The following is a 24,635-nucleotide window of genomic DNA, read 5'->3' on the forward strand; positions in this document are numbered from 1 at the left end:
AGTGGCGTGATCTCGGCTCCCTGCAATCTCCGCTGCCTGGGTTCACGCCATTCTCCTGCCTCAGCCTCCCAAATAGCTGGAACTACAGCTGCCCGCCACCACAGCCGGCTAATTTTTTGTATTTTTAGTGGAGATGGGGTTTCACTTTGTTAGCCAGGATGGTCTCCATCTCCTGACCTTGTGATCTGCCCACCTTAGCCTCCGAAAGTGCTGGGATTACAGGCGTGACCCACCACGCCTGGCCCACTTAGCTGCTTTTAAATGAAACCAAAATATTTTGTTATGAGGACTAGATTAGATCTTGCATAATAAAAGACCTAAATAAAACATTATTCTTAATGGCCTTCTAAAATATGCCAAGAAGAGCAGGGAAAGTGCTGCATACAGTGTCTGTGGGTCTTACCACTAGTAGGAAATTAAATCGTACTCAGTAGACCAAGCTCATAAACCCAGACCTCTAAAGGCAAAGGGCAAGTTTAAGAACTGAAAACATAACACCCAGTACTTTGAAGTTACACCAGAATATAAGAAAATTTCTGGAGACTGTTCTTTATAAGATTGCAAAGGCTACTTGTTGCCACTTCAGTCAACTTCTAAATTTAAAAAAACTAACAAGAAAGATTTCTACTATCTTTTACTGGATGCCCTTTAAAGAAAAAATATGCGGCAGGGCGTGGTGGCTCACGACTGTAATCCCAGCACTTTGGAAGCCCGAGACGGGCGGATCACGAGGTCGGGAGATCGAGACCATCCTGGCTAACATGGTGAAACCCCGTCTCTACTAAAAATACAAAAAAATCAGCCAGACGTAGTGGTGGGCGCCTGTAGTCCCAGCTACTCGGGAGGCTGAGGCAGGAAAATGGTGTGAACCCAGGAGGCGGAGCTTGCAGTGAGCTGAGATCATGCCACTGCACTCCAGCCTGGGCAACTGAGCGAGACTCCGTCTCCAAAAACAACAACAATGACAACAACAACAAGAAAAAATGTGCTAGGCCTGGCACGGTGGCTCACGCCTGTAATGCCAGCTCTTTGGGAGGTGGAGGTGGGCCGATCACAAGGTCAGGATTCGAGACCAGCCTGGGCAAGAGATCAGCCTGGCTAATATGGTGAAACCCTGTCTCTACTAAAAATACAAAACTTAGCTGGGCATGATGGCAGGCGCCTGCAATCCCAGCTACTTGGGAGACTGAGGCAGGAGAACTGCTTGAACCCGGGAGGTGGAGGTGGCAGTGAGCTGAAGATCGCTCCACTGCACTCTAGCCTGAGTGACAGAGCAAGACTCTGACTCAAAAAAAAAAAAAAAAAAAAAAAAGATGCTACCAAATCCAATAAAAAATGGTTTATGACTAAAAACACTAAAGACTATTAGGAGTGGTATGAGACCAGTATTTTATCATTAAGAATAGATTTTAGGCTGGGCATGGTGGCTCATGCCTGTAATCCTAGTGCTTTGGGAGGCTGAGATGGGAGGACTGCTTGAGGCCAAGAGTTACCAGCCTGGGAAACATAAGAAGATTCCATCTCTACAAAAAATAAAATAAATTTACTGGGTATGGTGGCATGTGCCTGTAGTCCTAACTACTTGGGAGGCTGAGGTGGGAGGATCTCTTGAGCCCAGGAGTCAGGAGTTCAAGACTGTAGTGAACTATGATTGCACCACTGCACTCCAGCATGGGCAACAAATGAGACCCTCTCTCAAAAAAAAAAAAAAAAAAAAAAAGGAGAAGACAGATTTTATTTTATTTGAGACAGGGTCTCACTCTGTAACCCAGGCTGGAGAGCAGCGGCATGATCATGGCGGGGTCAAATGATTTCTCCCACCTCAACCCCCTGTGTAGCTGAGACTACAGACACATGCCATCACACCTGGCTAATTTTTGTACTTTTGGTGAGACAGGATTTCACCATGTTGCTCAGGCTGGTCTTGAACTCCTGAGTACAAGCAATCCATCTGTATTGGACTCCTAAAGTGCTGGGATTACAGGCATGAACCACCGTGCCCAGCCAAAAAGATTTTAAAATGTGTAAAATATCACAAAGTTTGTAGGAGACAGAAATGACTTAACACAATAACTGACGCCATACCCTACCAAAAATACTACTCAACACTACATATTCTCTTAGATTATATTCGGTCCGTTAATTCAGACTTTGAACTAATTAGCACAGAATTTGCATAGAACTGTCAAGTGTTTTACAATTGGAAGAAAAAAGTTAAGTGCCACCTAAAGGAAAGACTGGCTTCCTACTGTGTATACAGGGACATCATCTTGTAATATTCACTCCTAAGAAAATTCTACTTATTTGTTAAGCTTAATGCCACTGGTAAGTAGCTGTCATTCAGCACAAGAAAAGCTTTTTATTCAGGACCTTAAATCCATTTTGTAGTGGTCTCAATTTTTTCCTAAGTGTATTAACTTCTGTATGTTGTATACCTTATAGCTTAGAATTTTCAACAGATGCTATTGGGCATAACAGTGTATAGGTTTCAAGCATGAAACCAAATCTCACAAGAGATTTAAAAGCACTTGAATTTTCTTTCCCAGGTAACCACAACATTTGTTCATTGTATTAATGACTAAGGAAAAAATTGCACCTAACAAGACTCTTATTATACTAAAAGTCAAGCTTATATTTAAAGATGCTGGCTTGTTGTACAGAGGGTATTCTCATTCCCCAGAGGGAATAAAATTAGGTCCCCTGGAGAGTAGAATAATCCCCAGAAAGAAAGCACTGGATTATTTCTCTCTAATTTCATCTATTGGCTTTTTAACCAAGTTCACCCTTCCACATTAAAATATTAAGTCTTTGTAAGTGTCTTAAAGATAAAAAGGCCTTTACAGAGTTGAGTGTTTTCTGCAGGTGAGATTTTACATTCTGAATTCCCTCCTCTCAAATTACTTTACAAAGGGGATTAACTGCTCTCTTTATTCAAATACGTTAAGATCAAGCTTGTGAAAAGAGTCCCCTAAGAATTTTCATACTTCTGGGTACGGAAGTCTATAAAGTTAATCTCCGAAACAACATATCAAGCTTACAGGTACAATGTTGAGAGAAGAGTGCCAATTCAGCTCATTTTACCTTCCATTTTCCCTTTTGAACTTTTGACACAATCATGATTATATCTGATTCACTCTAATAGAAAGGGGGAGGGGTGAGGGAGAAAAGTCCTTTCCCTTCTATGATTAGCTAATAGTCTGACAGTTTATATACTTAAATTTAGACGACCATGATTAGCTTAAGAAAGTTCTTTTAGTTTTCTTAACTGGTTATGATTTCTCTTTTTGCATGAGGACTGCTTTAGAGTTTAAAGTCACATCAAGAAATTCAAACATCACTTGCCCATTACATATGCAGTGGTTAACTTAGCCTGTTAAACGTCTTCCTGATCATTACAAGGACTTGTAATTCAATGTAACTGATTAAAATAACTAAGTGCAAAATGTGGGGTTTTTTTTGTTGTTGTTGTTTGTTTAAGGTACTGAACTATCACTGCTGAAACTCCTGTGACTGGTCACTTTCAATTTATTTAACTTTTATAAAATGATTGAAGGGAGAGGTTTTTTACCTACAGCTTCAGGAGGACTAAACTATTATTTACTGATCATCTATAAAAGGGTACCATGCTGGATAAGGGAGAATCATTATTTATAATGATGAATAAGATGCAGACCCGGCCCTTATGAAACATACACCAATCAAGAAGGTTAGAAAATAAGCATATAAAAAGTTGAATTTCCATGGTTAAAAATACTACAAACTGGCTGGGCACAATGGCTCAAGCCTGTAATCCCTGTACTTTGGAAGGCTGAGGTGGGAGGATCACCGGAGTTTGAGACCAGGCTGGGCAACATGGTGAGACCCCCATCTCTACAAAAAATAAAAAATTAGCTGGGCAGGCTGGGCGTGGTGGCTCATGCCTGTAATCCCAGCACTTTGGGAGGCCGAGGCGGGTGGATCATCTGAGGTCAGGAGTTCGTGACCAGCCTGGCCAATATGGTGAAACCCTGTCTCTACTAAAAATACAAAAATTAGCCAGGCATGGTGGCGGATGCCTGTAATCCCAGCTACTCGGGATGCTGAGGCAGAATGCTTGAACCCGGGAGGCGGAGACTGCAGTGAACCAAGATCGCGCCACTGCACTCCAGCCTGGGCAACAAGAGTGAAACTGTTTAAAAAAAATAATAAAATTTGCTGGGCATGGTGGCACATGCCTGTAGTGGGAAGATAAGGTGTCAGGGTGGCTTCAGCCTTCGAGGCTGAGGCTGCATGAGCTGTGATCATATCACTCACTATACTTCAGCCTGGGTGACAGAGGGAGACGGTCTCAAAAAAAGGGGGGCATTTTGGTGAATACATTATCCATTACTCTATCAAATGCACTTAACTTTTGAATGAACAATTTCAATGGGAATTAATCCTACAAATATTTCCACACATACAAAAATATTTTAGCATTGTTTGTAATAGAAACAAAAAAAAACAAAAAAGACCAGAAACAATAAATCTTACATTACAAACTTATATTACACAGCTTTTTACAAAATATAACTCAGCCATAGGTTAATCAGAAAAGCTGTCTAGAATGTATGACATGTAAAAAGTTTCAGGCCGGGTGCGGTGACTTATGCCTATAATCCCAGCACTTTGGGAGGCCGAGGCGGGTGGATCACTTGAGGTCAGGGGTTCAGGACCAGCCTGGCCAACACAGTGAAACCCCATCTCTACTAAAAATACAAACATTAGCCAGGCGAGGTGGCATGAGCCTATAATTCCTGCTGCTCCAGAGGCTATGGCAGGATAATCGCTTGAACCCGGGAGGCGGAGGTTGCAGTGAGATGAGATCATGCCACTGCACTCCAGCCTGGGCGACAGAGCGAGACTCCACCTCAAAAAAAAAAAAAAAAGTTTCAGAACAGTATATTATATAGCATAATGCCATTTGTATAATATGAAAAGCACGGAAGAACTGACAATTGATTTGGCCCAGATTCATTCATTCTTTCCCTTCCTTTTCTTTCCTTTCCTCAGTCTCTCTGCTTCCCCTCCCTCCCTTTAGAGACAGGGTCTCCCTAAGTTGCTCAGGCTGGTCTTGAACTCCTGGGCTCAAGGGATCCTTCCACCTCAGCCTCCCAAAGTGCTGGAATATGAGGTGTGAGCCACCGCATACGGCCAGCCAGGACTCTTTTTTGTTTTGTTTGTTTTTGAGACAGAGTTTCGCTCTTGTCGCCCATGCTAGAGGAAAATAGCGCGAGTGCAATGGCCTCAGCCAGGACTCTTTTAACACAGAGCTAGCCATACTATAAGACAGTTGAAAATGGTGAAAATAGTGTGAGCTAAATGCAGAGAAGAAACAAGTACAGGGTATATTTAGTATATAATTCTTGAATATTCTAAAGCATAGGGAATGATGGGAAATAAAACTGAAAATTTTAAATTGCACTCTAAATATGGGGCTAAGGTGACTACCTGTGAGCACCAGAAGTTAATAAATATGTTTGAATAGAAAACTGATAGCTATGAACAGAAAAACTAGAACAGAGAAGTTACTACAGAATAAGAAGCCACAGATGAACTGCATGTAGGATTAAGGTGTAGAATTAAGAACAGATGGCTCTAGTTGATTTTTAGGTTTATCTGCTTTGAAGTGTATGGACAAGAGTCAGACTACTGAGGCAAATTATAGCAAAAATCCCTTAAAGGTTTTATCTTGGATGCCACTTTAAATGCTCTAGATTTACCCAGAAAGAATGCTGAATTCTGAAATTAAATGTAAATCAGGCTTAAATATTGTTAACTTACTTTAAGATGACTAAAACTTTTGAAATTTAAACAGCAAGATTTAGTATTCTCTCACTCTAATATTCATATTTTCCCCCTAATTTTAAGAGAAGTTGCTTAGTATCAGGCTGAGTATAAAGTGGAAGCCACAATTTTCTTCCTAGCTACTGTTCATTTTATTTCTTAACAGGTAAAAGTGTTAAATACAACCATCTGTATGAAATAATATTTGTAGGAAATACAAGAAATATGTTATTTGTGGGAAATAACATAGATCAGCCGATATGGGCACAGTGATCACAGACAGGTAAGATGGGAGACAAGCAAAAGTAAAGTACAGCATGGGTCAAGAACCAAAAACTAAGCCACAGCCTTCATCTATTTGTATAGGTATATACTAGTAAATGCTGAAGAAGATGAGTTTGAGTAACCCTGGACTACTTTAGACTTTAATTTTGTTCATGGAGTTCAAAAGTTCTGCAAATCACGTTTCATTATAAATCTGAAGCAAAGACAGAGGCTCAAATAATCTGGATGGCTCTCAAGGGTTCTATATAAGAAACCCAATATTAACAGTCACTTAAAGCTATGTCAGGGCCCAAACTAACATTAAAAGAGCAGAGAACTGTAATTATCTGCATCTCAAAAAAGTTAAGTTGGTTTCCTGGAATCCACTGAGTCTATAAAACTATCTTATTCCACATTCAAAATATGCCTTTGTTAATTGTTATTTGCCAAATGCTAGCTAATTTGTTACCACTACTTAGTAACATTTCTTTGGAAAACTATAAAATAGATTACCAACTTTATCAAAGAAGACAGGAAAAAAAAGAGGGTCTCCCTGTGCTGCCAAGGGTGGAGTACAGAGGCAAGATCCTAGCGCGCTACAGGCACTCAGGCTGGAGGGATCCTCCCACCTCTGGTGGTGGTTTTTTTTGTTTTTTTTTCTAAGACAGTCTCCCTTGTCACTCAGGCTGGTGTGCAATGGCGTGATATCGGCTCACTGCAACCTCCGCCTCCTGCCTCAGCCTTCCGAGTAGCTGGGATTACATTACAGGCACGCGCCACCATGCCCGGTTAATTTTTTTTATCTTTAGTAGAGACGGGGTTTCACCATGTTGGCCAGGCTAGTCTTGAACTCCTGACCTCGTGATCCACCCGCCTCAACCTCCCAAAGTGCTGAGATTACCAGCGTGAGCCACTGCACTCAGCCCTCTGGTTGTTTCTTTAGTCACCTTTAATCTAGAAGAGTCACCCCCTGTCTTGTTGTCATTCAAGACATTGACAAGAGTTCAGAGCAACATTCTACATTTGGGTTTGTCTGTTTCCTCATGACCAGCTTTGTTTTGCATTGTTGGCAGTAACGTTCCTAAATGGCAGGAATGTTGATGCTTTCCATCAGAAGGCACATAAATGTCAGTTTGTCCCATTACCGGGTCACTTGGTAAGGCGAGGTCAGATTCCTCCAACAGTTACCTTTTCCCCACCTTTTAATACCTTTTTCTTGAACCAGCCCTTCATAATAAAATTTATTGTCATTTAGAATTTGCCTAGCTAATTTGAACTTACAAAACTATCAGACCACAAAATAAACTCTGCTTCTTAGAGAATTCACATTTTTAGGTGAAGTTATTTATCTAACTTTAACCATTAGAATAGAGATTGCTTTATTGAAGGAAAGCCCCCCTCCCTGCCAAATACAGTATGAATATACCGATGTATTAAGTACAGAATGTTCTCAATTTGTTGATTTAATAAACAGAATTAAACAAGGGTTTATAGTCTACTTGGATATTTGTACTCTTCTGGAGAAATTCGGGGTAATACTCAAGCTGCTGGGTATCTTGCTTTTCTTTTTTTTTTTTTTTTTTTTTTTTTTGAGACAGAGTCTCGCTCTATCGCCCAGGCTGGAGTGCAACGGCGCAATCTCGGCTCACTGCAAGCTCCGCCTCCCGGGTTCACGCCATTCTCCTGCCTCAGCCTCCCCGAGTAGCTGGGACTACAGGCGCCCGCCACCACGCCCGGCTAATTTTTTGTATTTTTAGTAGAGACGGGGTTTCACTGTGGTCTCGATCTCCTGACCTCGTGATCCACCCGCCTCGGCCTCCCAAAGTGCTGGGATTACAAGCGTGAGCCACCGCGCCCGGCCTGGGTATCTTGCTTTTCATTTGCAAGATGAGAATACATTTTGCTTGGCTCATGAAAAAGTGATGAAATAATTACAAGATCCTGGGACATTCAAAGAACTAGAAAAGAACAAGACTAAAAACCTGAAGAGAATTGTTCAATGTTATTTTGTTGCTATTTGTTCTAATATACCAGGAACAAAACTGCAAAGCAATAAAATGTTAAAAGAGATATGTGTATGCCGGATACTCTTAAACTACTATTTTTATAAAAGAGAAACCAGCCATTTTCCACAAAAAGTATTACTAATCACACAGGGTAAGATCATCAGGAATACAAATGGATATTATATACTAAGGAAAAGATTTCTGAAACCATAGTATAGAGGTCTAAAACAAGTGCTCCCTTCAAGTCTAAGCACAGGAAACTACCACATTATTGGTCTCCAAAAAGGTACGTCTTATACACTTACACAGGCTGACCTATTAAAGTCAGCAGCTCACAGATACCCTATATGTTACCTGATTATCACTGATAGCCAAGCAGAAAACCAAGCCTCAAAATGTGATCACCTGAATATAGCTTAACAATAGATATTAGAAAAATGTTTACTAGGTGTTTCTAGTATTTCTTCAGATAGTGTCATGTGTACATTTGAAAAGAGACTGGCAACAACATCAAAAGTATATTCAATAGGCCATACTCTATTCAACCAATCCTAAGAGATGTAAATGGATGCCCCACTACAGTTCTCATTAAACAGCTGCATTTCTCCAAATATCTACATCTAGAGATAAAAGATAAACTGAGAAGTGCTTAAGCTATTGCTTCGCCCTTCAGTACTTTTGATACCTGTTTTACCCAATCTGAAACAGCATGAATAACTGAAGATATGGTTTATAACCTAGATGAACTCTTAATAAGGCTGAGAAGAAGTCATTTAAATGAAGAATAAGCTTTTAGTCCAGAGAACCTTTGAAATGTAGATTGTCACTAAGCCAACGTATTTAGTTTCTTTCTTTAAAAAATAAGGACATGCCTTCCAGTGATACAATTCCTCATTATTTTAAAAGAAGTATCCTTTATGGTATAATTTCCAAAACAGTAGAGAATAAATTATCTAGACTAGCTTAAATGCATAAACCAAGGAATTCCAGATACTTTTCCTACAATGTCCATATTCTTCATTTGTGAATTAGCAACAAGACTCATTGGAGAGCTCACACAAGGTTTTCAATGAGTAATCTCTAATGAAAACTGTGCAGTAATAATTCTATTTTAAAGGAAAATTAATTCATAACAATTCATGAAGATTTACATAATCCTACAGGCTTATGCTGAAATAAAACTGTCTATTAATAGTCTAACACCTTTTTTGGACAATCTTTAAAATGCAAAACTATTTTCTGGTATCTTCCCAACTTGTCCAATCCTAAGAAACACACTCAAGTGACCCCAACTAGAGAATCTCATGCAACTGATCTAGGGTGGAATCTGAACATCAGTATTTTCAAATGATTCTCAAGTGCATCCAGGGTCAAGAACTGCTGTCCTAGGAGTTCGAGACCAGCCTGGCCAACATGGTGAAACCCCATCTCTACTAAAAATACAAAAATTAGCCGGGCATGGTGGCACACGCCTGTAATCCCAGCTACTCAGGAGGCTGAGGCAGGAGAATCGCTTGAGCCCAGGAGGCGGAGGTTGCAGTGAGCCAAGGTTGTTCCACTGCACTCCAGCCTGGCTGACAGAGCGAGTAACTGCTGCCCTAGACTTAACAAATGTGAAATATTTTGTACAATCACCAAGTAATTCTGGTTTAGCTTAGCTGGGACAGATATGGGCGATAATATTTTACCTCTTTAAGGGCAGTGATCTGGAATAATACTGTGAGAATGGAGTGTAAAGTCATTATAAGTAAAACTATGATGTGGAAGCCAGTTAAAGAATATTGGTTAAGAAGCTCTATTCAGTAAGTACTCGTATTTTCTAAGCTTCTACACATGGCGCATCAGGTAGCTATGGACTACAAGGATCTCAAGACATCCTCCTCAAGGGTTATATTTACATTGCATTTACAGTGTAAAGGGGGGGTGGGAAGGGGAGAGTGGAATACTCTTCCAAGATTCATTACATGTAGCATTTACAGCCACAATTTATCACACAGCTCTTTGATGTTTGAATGAAAGGGTGGAGACCAGTATTTGAGTACTCAGAGCAAAATTAAAATATATAAAAAACATATATATATATGTATATATATGTATATATAAAACATATATATATAAAGCATATATATATATATATATATATATATATATATATATATATATATAAAACATATACATGTGACAGCTGGGTGCGGTGGCTCACACCTGTAATCCCAGCACTTTGGGAGGCTGAGGTGGGCAGATCACCTGAGGTCAGGAGTTCAAGACCAGCCTGGCCAACATGGCAAAACCCGTCTCTACCAAAAGTATAAAAATTAGCCAGGTGTGGAGGCATGTGCCAGTAGTTCCAGCTACTCGGAGGCTGAGGCAGGAGAATCACTTGAACCCAAGAGGCGGAGGTTGCGGTGAGCCAAAATTGCACCACTGCACTCTAGCCTGGGCAACAGAGTGAGACTCTGTCTCAACAAAACAAAACAAAACATTAACATATACATGTGAATATACTGAGTTTGCATGGTGGACTTATAAAAGATATCCTTACAATTAAAAAACATACATACTGACTTGTAGATACTCCATTTCAGTATATAGCCTTTTAGATTTTTATATATACAAATCTTATTTTTATTAAATATATTATCAGTTTCTCATATCATTAACATGATTATATATAGACATCCCTGGGTGAGAGGCTGTATAGTACAATGATGAAGCACACAGTTCTGTAACTAGAAAATCTGGCTTTAATCTGAATTCCTGCATTAACCAGCTATCTAACTCTGGGCAAAATGCAATGGATGAAAACTGGATGAAGCCTTGATACAAATCCAGGGAGTTTAAATATTTTCCTTAGGATAAACCCTAAAGGTGAAATTACTAGGCCAAAGACCATAAATGTTAAGTCTTCAAGTTGTCCTCCAGAAAGGCTACTTTGCTATAGAATGAGAAGGAACACTGCAGTCGTAGTAGCTACTTTGGTAGCCTACAACAAACCACGACACTCAATATTTAAATATCTTTCTGTATCCTCTCTCACATTGGCTTGGCCATGTGACTGCCTTTGATCAAACATTTGTGAAATGGGGCCTGTTTTCTTGGAACATTTGTCCAGAAAGACATTCTCCCTTGCGATCCTGTCACCGTTATTCTGTGAGAAGTCTAGCTCTCCCCATGAAGGAGAACTGACAGCCTGATCTACATCCCCATCTGAGATCCCAGTTGGCAGCCAGCCATATGACTGAGTTATCTCAAAAATAAATCCTCCAGTCCCTGTCAAGTGGCCCCACAGATATCAAGTGGAATAGAGACAAGCCACGACTTCTAAGACCTGACCAAACTGTAGAACTGTAATGAAGTCAATGTTTAATTATAACTGTTTTCAGTCACCAAATTTTAGGGTTTTTATATAGCAATAATCAACTGAAGCAATAACCTGACTTTGGTAGGGTTATGCTAAACAAGATGCAGATCGTGAGAGGATAGTATTTCATCTCTAAAAACTTGGTAACTCAAAAGTACATAGACTTGGGCCATGCGCGGTGGCTCACATCTGTAATCCCAGTGTGTTGGGATGCCGAGGTGGGTGAATCACTAGAGGTCAGGAGATCACGACTAGCCTGCCCAATATGGTAAAACCTCGTCTCTACTAAAAATACGAAAATTAGCCGGGCATGGTGGCGCATGCCTGTAGTCCCAGCTACTCGGGAGGCTGAGGCACAAGAATTGCTTGAACCTGGAAAGCGGAGGTTGCAGTGAGCTGACACCACGCACTGCACGCCAGCCTGGGTGACAGAGTGAGACTCTACCTCAAAAAAAAAAAAAAAAAAAAAAGTATATAGACTTGTTATTTATTTACCTCTTCGCTCTTCTTTTCTACTTCCTTAATTAGCTTCTCTGATTATATTCTGAGTAGCTGAAGTTCCTCAGTAATACAGAAAAGTCAATTAATTCTCGATTATTCAGCAAGGAAAGTATTCCTTCATAATTTAGAAATCTGATAAAACAAGCTAAAGTTTTTCTATGCTAAAGAAAGGTAAGATTCTAAATAAAAACTGTAATTTAAGACTGAGTTGCTCTCTACAATAAATAACTTAATAAACCTCTAAGAATAGTCGTATGAAACAGTTTTGGCCAGGCACGATGGCTCGTGCCTGTAATCCCAGCACTTTGGGAGGCTGAAGCAGGATGACTGCTTGAAGCCAGGAGTTCAACACCAACCTGGCCAACACAGCAAGACCCTATCTCTCTCTCTACCTCTCTCTTTTTATATATATATACAAAACAGTTTGCCACCTATATTATAAAAGAACAAAACTAAGCTGTTTCTTCAAAGCTTGAAGTATTACCTGGAAAACTATAAAAAACATGAAAATGAATGTTTAATAAGTCTAAATTCTCTAACACATGAGTGATACATGTATTAATAAACTCTTCTAGTCAGTGATTAGCTATAATAACAGCAACTAGACATCATAACATTAAACACTATACACACACATATGCTTTAAATTTGCAGATTGACAGTAGTGCCATTACAATACTTTACTCCTTTCATAAAGCTCCACAAAGAATGTTTATTGTTCTAACAGCCTGACAGTACTCAAATCACTTAACATAAAAATCTTTTTATTAGAAATGGAAAGTAACTCTTTGTCTAAGAATCCCCTAAATAAACCATGGCTAAGAGAAGCTGCAACTTGCCATCAAAAGTTTCAATACATAATCAGGTTAGCACAATTTAAAATATTTTCTGGCTACTATATCTTCTTTAACTGTTGGGTATAATAAGTGTTTGAGGTGGAGCTGGAGAGCAGAATATTCTGGTTCTTTTCCTCATAACTTAAAATTGATTTCTAAGTGCTTTGGCTACCTTTCTCTCCACCTTCCAATACCTTCCCCTCTACTCTGAGTTGCAGAGTTTGTAAGAAAAGGAAATCATTCCAGATCCTTTATCTCTAGCCCTGAAATCTTACTTGGAAGCATGGTAAGATTTTAAACCATGACATCTATAAATATTGATTATGGCAGCTCATTAGCCATTAAAATGATGTTACTTAGAATGCTAATAGGTATACAGCATAAAAGGCATTAAGAATCTACCATGAGGCCAGGTGCAGTGGCTCACGCCTGTAATCCCAGCACTTTGGGAGGCTGAGGCAGGCGGATCGATCACCTGAGGTCAAGAGCTCGAGACCAGCCTGGGTAACATGGTGAAGCCCCATCTCTACCAAAAATACAAAAATTAGCCAGGCATGGTGGTGAGCGCCTGTAATCCAGCTACTCAGGAGGCTGAGGCAGGAGAATCACATGAACCAGGGAGGCGGAGATTGAAGTGAGCCGAGATCACGGCACTGCACTCCAGCCTGGGGGACAAGAGTGAGACTCCGTTTCAAAAAAAAAAAAAATCTACCATGATGGGCTGGGTGTACTGGCTCGTGTCTGTAATCCCAGCACCTTGGATGGCTGAGGTGGGCTGATCACTTGAACTCAGGAGTTTGAGACCAGCCTTGGCAACACAGCAAAACCCTATCTTTACTAAAAATACAAAATTAGCCAGGCATGGTGGCACGCGCCTGTAGTCTCAGCTACTCGGGAAGCTGAAGTGGGAGATCACCTGAGCCCAGGAGGTCAAGGCTGAAGCAAGCTGAGATGGCACCATTGCACTCCAGCCTGGGCAACAGAGTGAGACCCTGCCTGAGGGGAAAAAAAAAAAAAAGAATCAACTATAATGGATACCCCTCTCCTCCAAAAAGAATCTACCATGAACTAAGTACATGAACATTGTCCCTGCATTAGCTGATTTTATGACACAGTTAAGAATTATAAGAGGATACCCAAGCAGAGTAGGTGTCACAGAACAGACATAGGTCAGGAAAGAGAATTAAAGAGATGGAATACCACTGGGGAGGTTTCTGTAAGACAGTACATAATTTTTGGAGTATACTGTGATAAAAACATGTATATACAATGTTTTAGGCTCAGAGGCTTTCAAGCTAACAAAATTTTTCTAAGTATACTTTTTATAGCTACTTACATCATTATGTATCAAAAGTGTTCATGAGAGCCAAATGAGGTGGCATGTGCCTGTAGTCCCAGCTACTAGGGAGCCTGAGGTAGGCGGATCCTTTGAGCCCAGGAATTTGAGACCAGCCTAGGCAACACAGTGAAACCTCCACCTCAACCCCAATAAAAAAGAAAATTTTTTAAAAAAGTGTCCAAGTTTTGATGCTCATATTTGTGGATGAAGAGTTTAAAGCCTCTTATTTTTCCACTCACCTAAGAAATTCCAGGTTTTATTCACTAAGGCTGTATCTTAGAGAAACACACAAGGTTCAAATAATTGGTATACCACTTCTGTAGTGGAAGTTGTTGACACATTGCATGGGGTGGGGGGAAAATGCAAATAAACATAAGTAAGTATAATTCAATATTTGCTTTGTACCAATGATAGGAGCTAACCACAAATTTGTGACACCTTTTCTTTCTTTTTTTTTTTTTTTGGAGACAGAGTCTCACATGGTCACCCAGGCTGGAGTGCCATGTGTAATCTCGGTTCACTGAAACCTCCACCTCCTGGGTTCAAGCGATTTTCCTATGTCAGCCTCCCGAGTAGCTGGAATTACATGCATGTGCCCCCACGCCCAGCTAATTTTTTTGTATTTTTAGGAGAGACGGGATTTCACCACACTGGCTAGGCTGTTCTCAAACTCCTGATCTCAGGTGATCCACCCGCCTCAGCTTCCCAAAGTGCTGGGATTACAGGCGTGAGCCACTGTGCCCAGCCCTTGACGCCTTTTCTGATTCCTGGAAGTAGCAGGGAAAAATGAATTAGTCAAGCAGACCCGGGTTCAAGTCCTCTTTCTGGAACTCATTAACAGTATGATCATGCCAAATTACTTTCCTTCTCTAATCTGAGTTTTACCATCTTTAAAATGAGCCAGGTGCAGTGGCTCATGTTTGTAATCCCAGCTACTCGGGAGGACTGCTTGAGGCCAAGAGTTCAAGGCAAGCCTCTGGGCAATATAGTAAGACCCTGTCTCTTAAAAAACAGAAAGAAAGAAAGAAAATACTGTCACTTACCTTAATAATAAAGTAGAAACTATTATTATACATTCTTCTCACACATTCTCACAGGTTATCACTTACTGAATACTTAATGTAGGGCAAATATTATGCCTTAAGTCACATTTACTCCTCTGAAGTTTTATTTTATGGCTGAAGACATTCAAAAGAGATGAATTAAGTAACTTGTTCAAGGTCACACGTCCATTAACAGAGAGAGGATTCTTGCACACGTTCAACTTCAAAGTCCATGCTCTAAAGTCACACTATGGTTATAGTACCTGACCCAAAGCAGATATTAAATAAACCTTTAAAACTGGACTAAATGAGCATTTAATGGAAATCTCAACAACTACTATGTTCAAGGGGCCTGGGAATATTTGATTAAGAGGCTTCTAAAAACATTTAAACACTGCATAAAAAGTGTTTCTGAGCACCCATAAATTAAGAGTAAAAGCATAATAATGTAAAGAAAAACATAATATGAATAAGACCATTTCTCTTAAAAATATGAGAACCTAAAAGAAAGGTATAAAATAAAAAGGTAAAGGGGGAACTGCTGGAATAGTAGAGTGAGAAGCTCAACAGAGCCTCTCTCCAAAATTCAATGAAAAAAACTAGACAAACATGTCAAACCACCATATCAGAACTCAGGAAAGTAGGCACAGGTGTACAGCAAATTGAAAAGTAATCATTCAAGAAAAACTACTCAACTCAGTTAAGAAGAGCAGAAGTCTGTATGTGGGTTTGTTTTTGTTTTTGAGAAGGAGCCTCACTCTTGTTGCCCAGGCTAGAGTGCAGTGGTGTGACCTCGGCTCACTGCAACCTCCGCCTCACGGGTTCAAGCAATTCTCCTGCCTCAGCTTCCCAAGTAGCTGGGATTACGGGCACCCACCACCACGCCTGGCTAATTTTTGTATTTTTAGTAGATATGGAGTTTCACCATGTTAGCAAGGCTGGTCTCAAAATCCTGACCTCAGGTGATCCACCCGCCTCTGCCTCCCAAAGTGTTGATATTACAGGCATGAGCCACCGTGCCCGGCCAGAAGTCTGTGTGTTTTAACCTAGGGCTATTGTTACCATGCTCCACCAGCTCTATCAATGGTAGTTCCACCAGCTCTATCAATGGTAGTTCCACCAGGATGTGGCAAGCTGTGAAAACCAACACCATCACTGCTGGAGCGGGGCCACTGGTCAGGAGTAGAATATAGAAGTCCCAAATGCAGGACTATTGTTGAAACCAACAGCAATATTGGCAGCAAACAGTGGGGAAGGCTAATATTGCAGCAACCCAAGGTTGCAATAGTGGGGGCAAGCAACAAACCAGCAGACTTACCAGAAGAATTACATAGCCATGGTGGGGCCTTGATTAACTCCCAGGTATCTGTGGAGGTCTGAAAATCTGTGTGATGTCGGGCGCAGTGGCTCACGCCTATAATCCTAGCACTTTGGGAGGCTGAGGTGGGCGGATCATGAGGTCAGGAGTTTGATACCAGCCTGACCAACATGGTGAAACCCTGTCTCTACTAAAAATACAAAAAATTAGCTGGGCATAGTGGTACATGCCTGTAATCCCAGCTTCTTGGGAGTCTGAGACAAGAGAATCACTTGAACCTGGGAGGTGGAGGTTGCAGTGAGCCGCGATCACGTGCCACTGCACTCGAGCGTGAGCGATAGAGCAAGACTCTGTCTCAAAAAAAAAAAAAAAGTATCTGTGCTTACACAAAGCTGTATGCATGCTCAGCTGGAGAGGACCCTAGTTATCTAAACATCCATGGCTGAATGAGACCCTTCACAGACACGGGAGAGCCATGGATATGAGAAGACGGCATGAAGTAAAAGCTGGGGCAAACTTGTAAACTGCCTGAACTTTGACTTTGTTTCCCAACCTGCACTGGCAAAAAGCAGAAGCTGGTCAGGTGCAGTGGCTCACCTCTGTAATCCTAGTACTTTGGGAGGCCAAGGTGGGAGGACTGCTTGAGGCCAGGAGTTCAAGATCAACCTGGTCAACAGAGCAAGATCCTGTCTCTTAAAAAAGGAAAAAGGCTGAAGCCTCACTGGCTCAAGTAGCCATGTATAACCATTGACCAGTCATTTCTGACCACTGAGATAAGCTGACAAACTGACTCAGGGTGACCCTTAGAAAACCTGGCTTAAAAAAAAAAAAAAATTGATCTGTGCTATCACCACCTCATACTACTTAAGGGACTTAATGTGGGCAAGTCCCTTAAAAAAAATAAATAGCAACAACCACCTCCCCTTTGGGGAGGGGCAGGAGGCAATCTAACTTAGAGTCTCTACAACGTATTATCTAAAATGTTCAGTTTAACAAAAAATTATGAGACATGCAAAGAAACTGGAAAGTGTGAGCCACAGGAGGATAAAAAGTCAGAAACTGTCTCTGGGGTGGTTCAGCTGTTCAGTTGTCCAGGATTTCCAAGCAGCTATCAATATGTTCAAATTAAAGGAAACCATGCTTAAAGAACTGAAAGAAAGCATGATGACAATGATTCAAGGAATAGAGAACCTCAACAAAAAGATTATTTAAAAAACACTGAATTGGACCTCTACAGCTGAAAAGTATAATAGCTGAAATGAAAAATTAACTGAAGGGGATCAACAGTGGATTCAAACTGGCAGACAAAAGCATCAGCAAACTTGAAGACACATCAAGAAATTGTCCATTCTGAAAAGCAGAAAGAAAGAAAAAAATATTGAGCATCAGGGACATGTAGGATACCAACAAGCCTATCAACACACATGTAATGGGAGTCCCACGATGAGAGAAAGAAACAATAAATAATGGCTGAAAACTTAAAAAATTTGACTAAACCCTTAATCTATACATCCAAGCTCAATGAACTCTAAGTAGGATAAACACAAAGAGATTCCCACCCAACAAACATCACAGTAAAACTGTTAAAAGCCAAAGAAAAGCAAAATCTTGAATACAGTGGCAAGAGAAATCTACTCATCACTACAGGGGACCCATAATAAGATTAACAGCTGACTTCTCACCAGAAACAATGGAGACAAGGAAGCAGCAGCATATTCAGAGTGCTCAAACAAAAAAAAATCAACAAAGAATTCCCTATCCAGTGTGGTAGGCTGAATTCCAAGATGGTGCCTAAAATTGCCACCCCTTGGCATACACACCTCCCCTAGAATGTGAGTGAGGCCTATGAATGTGATGGATATCACTTCCATAATTAGGTTACATTACATGGCAAAGGTGAAGGGATTTTACAGATGTTAATTAAACTCCCTAATCAGTTTGACTTTGACTTCACCAAGTTTTGTGAGTAGTCTTGACTTAATTAGGTGAGCCCCTTAAAAGGGGGCTTTAGTCTTCCCTGAGATCAAAGAGATTTTTTCCACTGGTCTTTAAGAGGAAGGCTACTCCAAACTCTACTGCTCCAAGAAAATTAATACTGCCCACAACTATGTAAGCCTGGAAGAGAACTCCCGGGCCTCTGATGAAACCACAACCCCGACCAACCTCCTTGATTGTAGGCATTGTGAGACCCTGAGCAAAAAGTCCAGATAAGCCATATTCAGACTTCTCACTTACAGAAACTTGTGAGATAATATTTGGTGGTGTTTTTTAAATAATTAAAAACTCCATTTATTTATTTAAATTTTACTTTTTTTAAGAGACAGTGTCTTGCTTATTTCCCAGGCTGGAGTGCAGGCTATTTCATAGGCATGATCACAGCACACTACAGCTGCCTCAAACTCCTGTGCTGAAGTGATTCTCCAGTCTTAGCCTCCTGTGTAGATGAGACTATAGGCACAGACCACTGCACCTGCCTGGGGGTGGTTTGAGGGCTACAATTTTGGTAATTTTTAATTCAGCAATAAAAAACTAATACATCTAACAAGACTATCCTTCAAAAATAAAAATACAAGACAGTCCCAGACAAAAAAAAAAAACAAAAAAAACTACAAGCCTTCATAGTTAGCAGACCTGACTTAGAAGAAATACTAAAGAAATCCTCTGTAGTTCGTAAGCATGATAATTGGGTTTTCACGCTCATGTGTGTGACATGCCTCCTTCAAACCTTGTTATGACTTCAGCACGTTACCCATCTGATGGGAACCTTAGAAAAAGAAAAAAGAAATACTAAAGAGAGCCCTTCCGGCTGAAAAAAATGATACCAGATGGTAAATGAAATCCACGTGAAAAGCAAGGCGTGGTGGCTCACACCTGTAATCCCAGCATTTTAGGAAGCCAAGGATGGGGTGGATCACCTGAGGTCGAGAGTTCGAGACCAGCCTGGCCAACATGGTGAAACTCCATGTCTACTGCAAATACAAAAACCAGCCAGGCATGGTGGTACGTGCCTGTAATCCCAGCTACTTGGAAGGCTGAGGCACAAGAATCGCATGAACCGCAGAGGTGAAGGTGGTTGCAGTGAGCCAAGATCATGCCACTGCATCCCAGCCTGGGTGAGAAGGTGAGACTCTACCTCAAAAATCAAAACAGGTTAAAAGTGAAAGGACAGAAAATTACATACCCTGCAAATACTCGTAAGAAAACTGGACTGGCTATATTAGTATCAGATAAAGTAGACTGTAAAACACAACAGATGACTAAGAACTGAGAGTTCTTGGCAAAAAGACATAAAGAACTACTTTTTTCCTTGCTTTGATAGTCTGAAGGGAAAGAAACTGCCCTCTCCAGTTTCCTCCCCCTTTTTTTTTCTTCTTTATGAGATGGTGGGTCTCACTCTGTCACCCAGGCTGGAGTGCAGTAGTGCAATCCTGGCCTACTGCAACCTCGACCTCCTGGGCTCAAACAATCCTCCGACCTCAGTCTCCCGAGTAGCTGGGACTATAGGTGCATGCCACCATACCTAGCTAATTTTTGTATTTTTTGTAGAGAGGAGGGTCTCACTATGTTACCCAGACTGGTTTTTAACTCTTGACCTCAAGTGATCCTCCTGCTTTGGCCTTCCAAAGTGCTGGGATTCCAGGAGATAGCCACTGTACCTGGCCCCTCCATACTATTTGTTTCCGTATTTATTACTGTGGTAAAATATACATAATATAAAATTATTTTAAGCATGTTTAAGTGTACAGAGTTCTGTAGCATTAAGTAAATCCATATTGTTATGCAGACATCACCACCATCAATCTCTGGAATAACCACATTTAAAATAATATAGTCTGTAAAAATATAAGGTTTTTTTTTTTTTTTTTTTGCTCTGTTGTTGCCAGGCGGGAGTGTAGTGGCATCATCTCAGCTCACTGCAACCTCCACCTTGTGGGTTCAAGAAATTCTGTCTCAGCCTTCCCAGTAGCTGGGACTACAGGCATGCGCCACCATGCCCAGATAATTTTTTATATTTTCAGTAGAGAGGGGGTTTCGCCATGTTGCCAGTCTGGTCTCGAACTCCTGACCTCAAGTAATCCACCTGCCTCGGCCTCCTAAACTGCTGGGGTTACAGGCATGAGCCACTGTGCCCGGCCAAGAAAATAAGAATTTTTTTTTCAGTTCTGGGATACATGTGCAAAATGTGCAGGTTTGTTACATAGATATACATGTGCCATGGTGGTTTGCTGCACCTATCAACCCGTCATCTAGGTTTTAAGCCCCACATGCATTAGGTATTTGTCCTAATGCTCTCCCTCCCCTTGCCCCCCAATCCCCCGGCAGGCCCTGGTGTGTGATGTTCTCCTCCCTGTGTCCACGTGATCTCCTTGTTCAACTCCCACTAATGAGTGAAAACATGCGGTGTTTGGTTTTCTGTTCCTGTGTTAGTTTGCTGAGGATGATGGTTTCCAGTTTCATCCATGTCCCTGCAAAGGACATGAACTCATTCTTTTTTATGGCTGCATAGTATTCCACAGTATATACGTGCCACATTTTCTTTATCCAGTCTATCACTGATGGGCATTTGGGTTGGTTCCAAGTCTTCACTATTGTAAATAGTGCTGCAATAAACATACGTGTGCATGCGTCTTTATAGGAGAATGATTTATAATCCTTTGGGTATATATCCAGTAATGGGATTGCTGGGTCAAATGGTATTTCTGGTTCTAGATCCTTGAGGAAATGCCACACTGTCTCCCACAATGGTTGAACTAATTTACACTCCCACCAACAGTGTAAAAGCGTTCCTATTTCTCCATATCCTCGTCAGCATCTGTTGTTTCCTGACTTTTTAATGACTGCCATTCTAACTGGCGTGAGATGGTATCTCATTGTAGTTGATTTGCATCTCTCTAATGACCAATGATGATGAGCTTTTTAAAATATGTTTGTTGGCTGCATAAATGTCTTTTGAGAAGCATCTGTTCATATCCTTTGCCCACTTTTTGAAGGGGTTGTTTTTTTCTTATAAATTTAAGTTCCTTGTAGATTCTGGATATTAGACCTTTGTCAGATGGATAGATTGCAAAAATTTTCTCCCATTCTGTAGGTTGCCTGTTCACTCTGATGATGGTTTCTTTCCCATTTGTCAATTTTGGCTTTTGTTGCAATTGCTTTTGGTGTTTTAGACATGAAGTCCTTGCCCATGCCTATGTCCTGAATGGTATTGCCTAGGTTTTCTTCTAGGGTTTTTATGGTTTTAGGTTTTACGTTTAAGTCTTTAATCCATCTGAGTTAATTTTTGTATAAGGTGTAAGGAAGGGGTCCAGTTTCAGTTTTCTGCATACGGCTAGCCAGTTTTCCCAGCACCATTTATTAAATAGGGAATCCTTTCCCTACTGCTTGTTTTTTGCCAGGTTTGTCGAGGATCAGATGGTTGTAGATGTGTGGTGTTATTTCTAAGGGCTCTAAGTAAGAAATTCTTAAAAGAGCTTTAGGCGTTCCTTTTTTTTTTTTGAGATAGGGTCATGCTCTGTTGCCCTGGCTAGACTACAGTGGTGCAATCTCGGCTCACTGCAACCTCTGCCTCCCAGGTTCAAGTGATTCTCCTGCCTCAGCCTCCTGACTAGCTGGGATTACAGGTGCACACCACCACGCCTGTCTAATTTTTTTTTGTTGTTGTTTTGTATTTTTAGTAGAGATGGGGTTTCACCATGTTGGCTCCTGATCTCTGGTGATCCACCCATCTTGGCCTCCCAAAGTGCTGGGATTATAGGCGTGAGACACTGTATCTCCTGCCCCCCCCTTTTTTTCTTAAAATTGTATTGATTTTTTTTATTCTTTTGCCTGGGAACACAAATTCAGTATAGAATAGAATGTGTTCTCAGCATTCTCATCAGAGATAGAGTTTGCTGTGTTGCCCAGGCTGGAGTGCAGGGGCAAGATCATAACTCAGTGCAGATTCTAATTCCTGGCCTCAAACGATCCTCCCACCTCTGCCTCCCAAGTAGCTAAGACTACAGGCTCAAGTCCACACTGGATTAGCTTTTGGCAAGAGGAATCGGGAAAGATCATTAGAGTTTAGCACGGGAAAAGAGCAGGTAGACTTTCTTAGCTATATCATAAAGCATGGTCAGGATGTGATATGGTTTGGCTGTATGTCCCTACCCAAATCTCATCTTGAATTGTAATCCCCATGTGTAACCCCCCAGGTGATCGTATCATGGGGGCGGTTCCCCTATGCTCTTCTCATGATAATGAGTGAGTTCTCGCGAAAGCTGACGGTTTTTTTTTTTTTTTTTTTTTTTTTGAGACGGAGTCTCGCTCTCTCACCCAGGCTGGAGTGCGGTGGCGCGATCTCGGCTCACTGCAAGCTCCGCCTCCCGGGTTCACGCCATTCTCCTGCCTCAGCCTCTCCGAGTAGCTGGGACTACAGGCGCCCGCCACCACGCCCGACCAATTTTTTGTATTTTTAGTAGAGATGGGGTTTCACCGTGGTCTTGATCTCCTGACCTCGTGATCCACCCGCCTCGGCCTCCCAAAGTGCTGGGATTACAAGCGTGAGCCACCGCGCCCGGCCAAGCTGACGGTTTTATAAGGGGCTCTTTCTGCTCACTTTCTCTTTCCTGGCGCCTTGTGAAGCAGGTACTTGCTTCTTCTTTGCCTTCCGTGCTTGTAAGTTTCCTGAGGCCTCCCCAGCTATGCAGTACTGTGAGTCAATTAAATCTCTTTCCTTTACAAATTACCCAGTCTCGGGTAGTAAATTTATAGCAGTGTGAAAATGGAGTAAGACAGGAGGAAACAGGAAATGATTATTGCTAAGTAAGAATGATGAAGTGGTCAATATCTAGGATCTATTTTTTGAGTGTGACCGGGTCTCACTCTGTTTCCTAGGCTGGAGTGCAGTGGGACGACCATGGCTTAATGTAGCCTCAACCTCTTGAGCTCAAGTGATCCTTCTACCTCAGCCTCCTAAGTAGTTGGGACTACTAGCCCATGTCACCACGCCCAGCTAATTAAAAAACAAAAAACGAAAAACAACGTTTGAGCCTCCCCATGTTTCCCAGGCTGGTCTTGAACGCCTGGGCTCAAGTGATCTTCCCACCTCTGCCTCCCAAAGTGCTAAAATCATAGGCATGAGCCACCATGCCCAGCCTATCATTTGTTTTAACTGGAAATAAGAGTAATTACAGTTTGTAAGAAAATGCAGTAGAATAAACTACATCAGAAAAAACACAGAGTGAAAGCGCCTACCATACTGCCTGAACATAGATGCTTAAAACAAATTATAGCCGGGTGCGGTGGCTCATGCCTGTAATCCCAGCACTTTGGGAGGCAGAGGCAGGAGGATTGCTTGAGCTCAGGAGTTCAAAACCAACCTAGGCAACACAGCAAGACCCTGTCTTTATTTATTAAAAAATAAAAATTAGAATAACAATTTTAAAACCAAATTATACATTATATATAAAATTATAAATAAAAATAGAGAAAAATGTTTGAGTCAGAGAGTAACAAGGAATCACTCCAGTATTACTACTGTGTGATTCTGGCACATCATTGACATCAGATGTTGGCGGTGAAGGACAAAAGAGACAGGTGCTCCCCCTACCTAGAACACTACTGGCTCACTTTTTGCCCTCACACACTCCTGGCCCCTCAGGGCAGACCTGGGTTCCTACTACACATTATGCATATTTTATGAATTTACCTCTCCCCACTCTCCTTACCACCAGTTTGGAAGCTTCCAAAGGCTAGGCATATCTTATTCATCTCTTAAACAAGCATCTAGCAATGTCTGGAATATAGCAGACAGTTCATAAATGTTCATTTATTAGACAGTTCTGGGGAAAACTTATCAGAGAAATCTAGCCCTGTTTCAGGCTGCTGTGAACTTACTGAATGCAGTAACATGTGTTATTAAACTTAGCATTCCAAGTATTCAATAAAGCAACTGACCCACAGGAGCTACTCAAGTTAAAGTTAACAACCCTAAAAAAGAAATTTAGTTAGAAAAAAAACAATTGATCAGATGTCTTGAGGGAAGAAAACTGAGCAAATATCAATTATAGATAAGAATCATATCCTGAGGTCTAAACAAAAATGCTCTAAAACTGCAATTTATCTCAACTTAAGCATATCAACATAATCTGGCCTTCTAAACTAAGACAGAAATTCTATCAATT

General features: G+C 41.1%; 1 protein-coding gene and 1 non-coding gene across 3 annotated transcripts in view; one reads left to right on the forward strand and one right to left on the reverse strand.

The window, feature by feature from the left end:
* SNX3 (sorting nexin 3) overlaps positions 1 to 24,635 on the reverse strand; it is a 50,069-nt gene that overhangs the window by 12,825 nt on the left and 12,609 nt on the right. The window lies entirely within an intron of this gene.
* Positions 19,130 to 19,232, forward strand: LOC115834583. Its single transcript, XR_004029522.1, has one exon. It is a non-coding gene; the product is annotated as a small nucleolar RNA U13 (small nucleolar RNA).

The sequence above is a fragment of the Nomascus leucogenys genome, chromosome 3 (genome assembly GCF_006542625.1).
Source record: "Nomascus leucogenys isolate Asia chromosome 3, Asia_NLE_v1, whole genome shotgun sequence".
NCBI lineage: Eukaryota > Metazoa > Chordata > Mammalia > Primates > Hylobatidae > Nomascus > Nomascus leucogenys.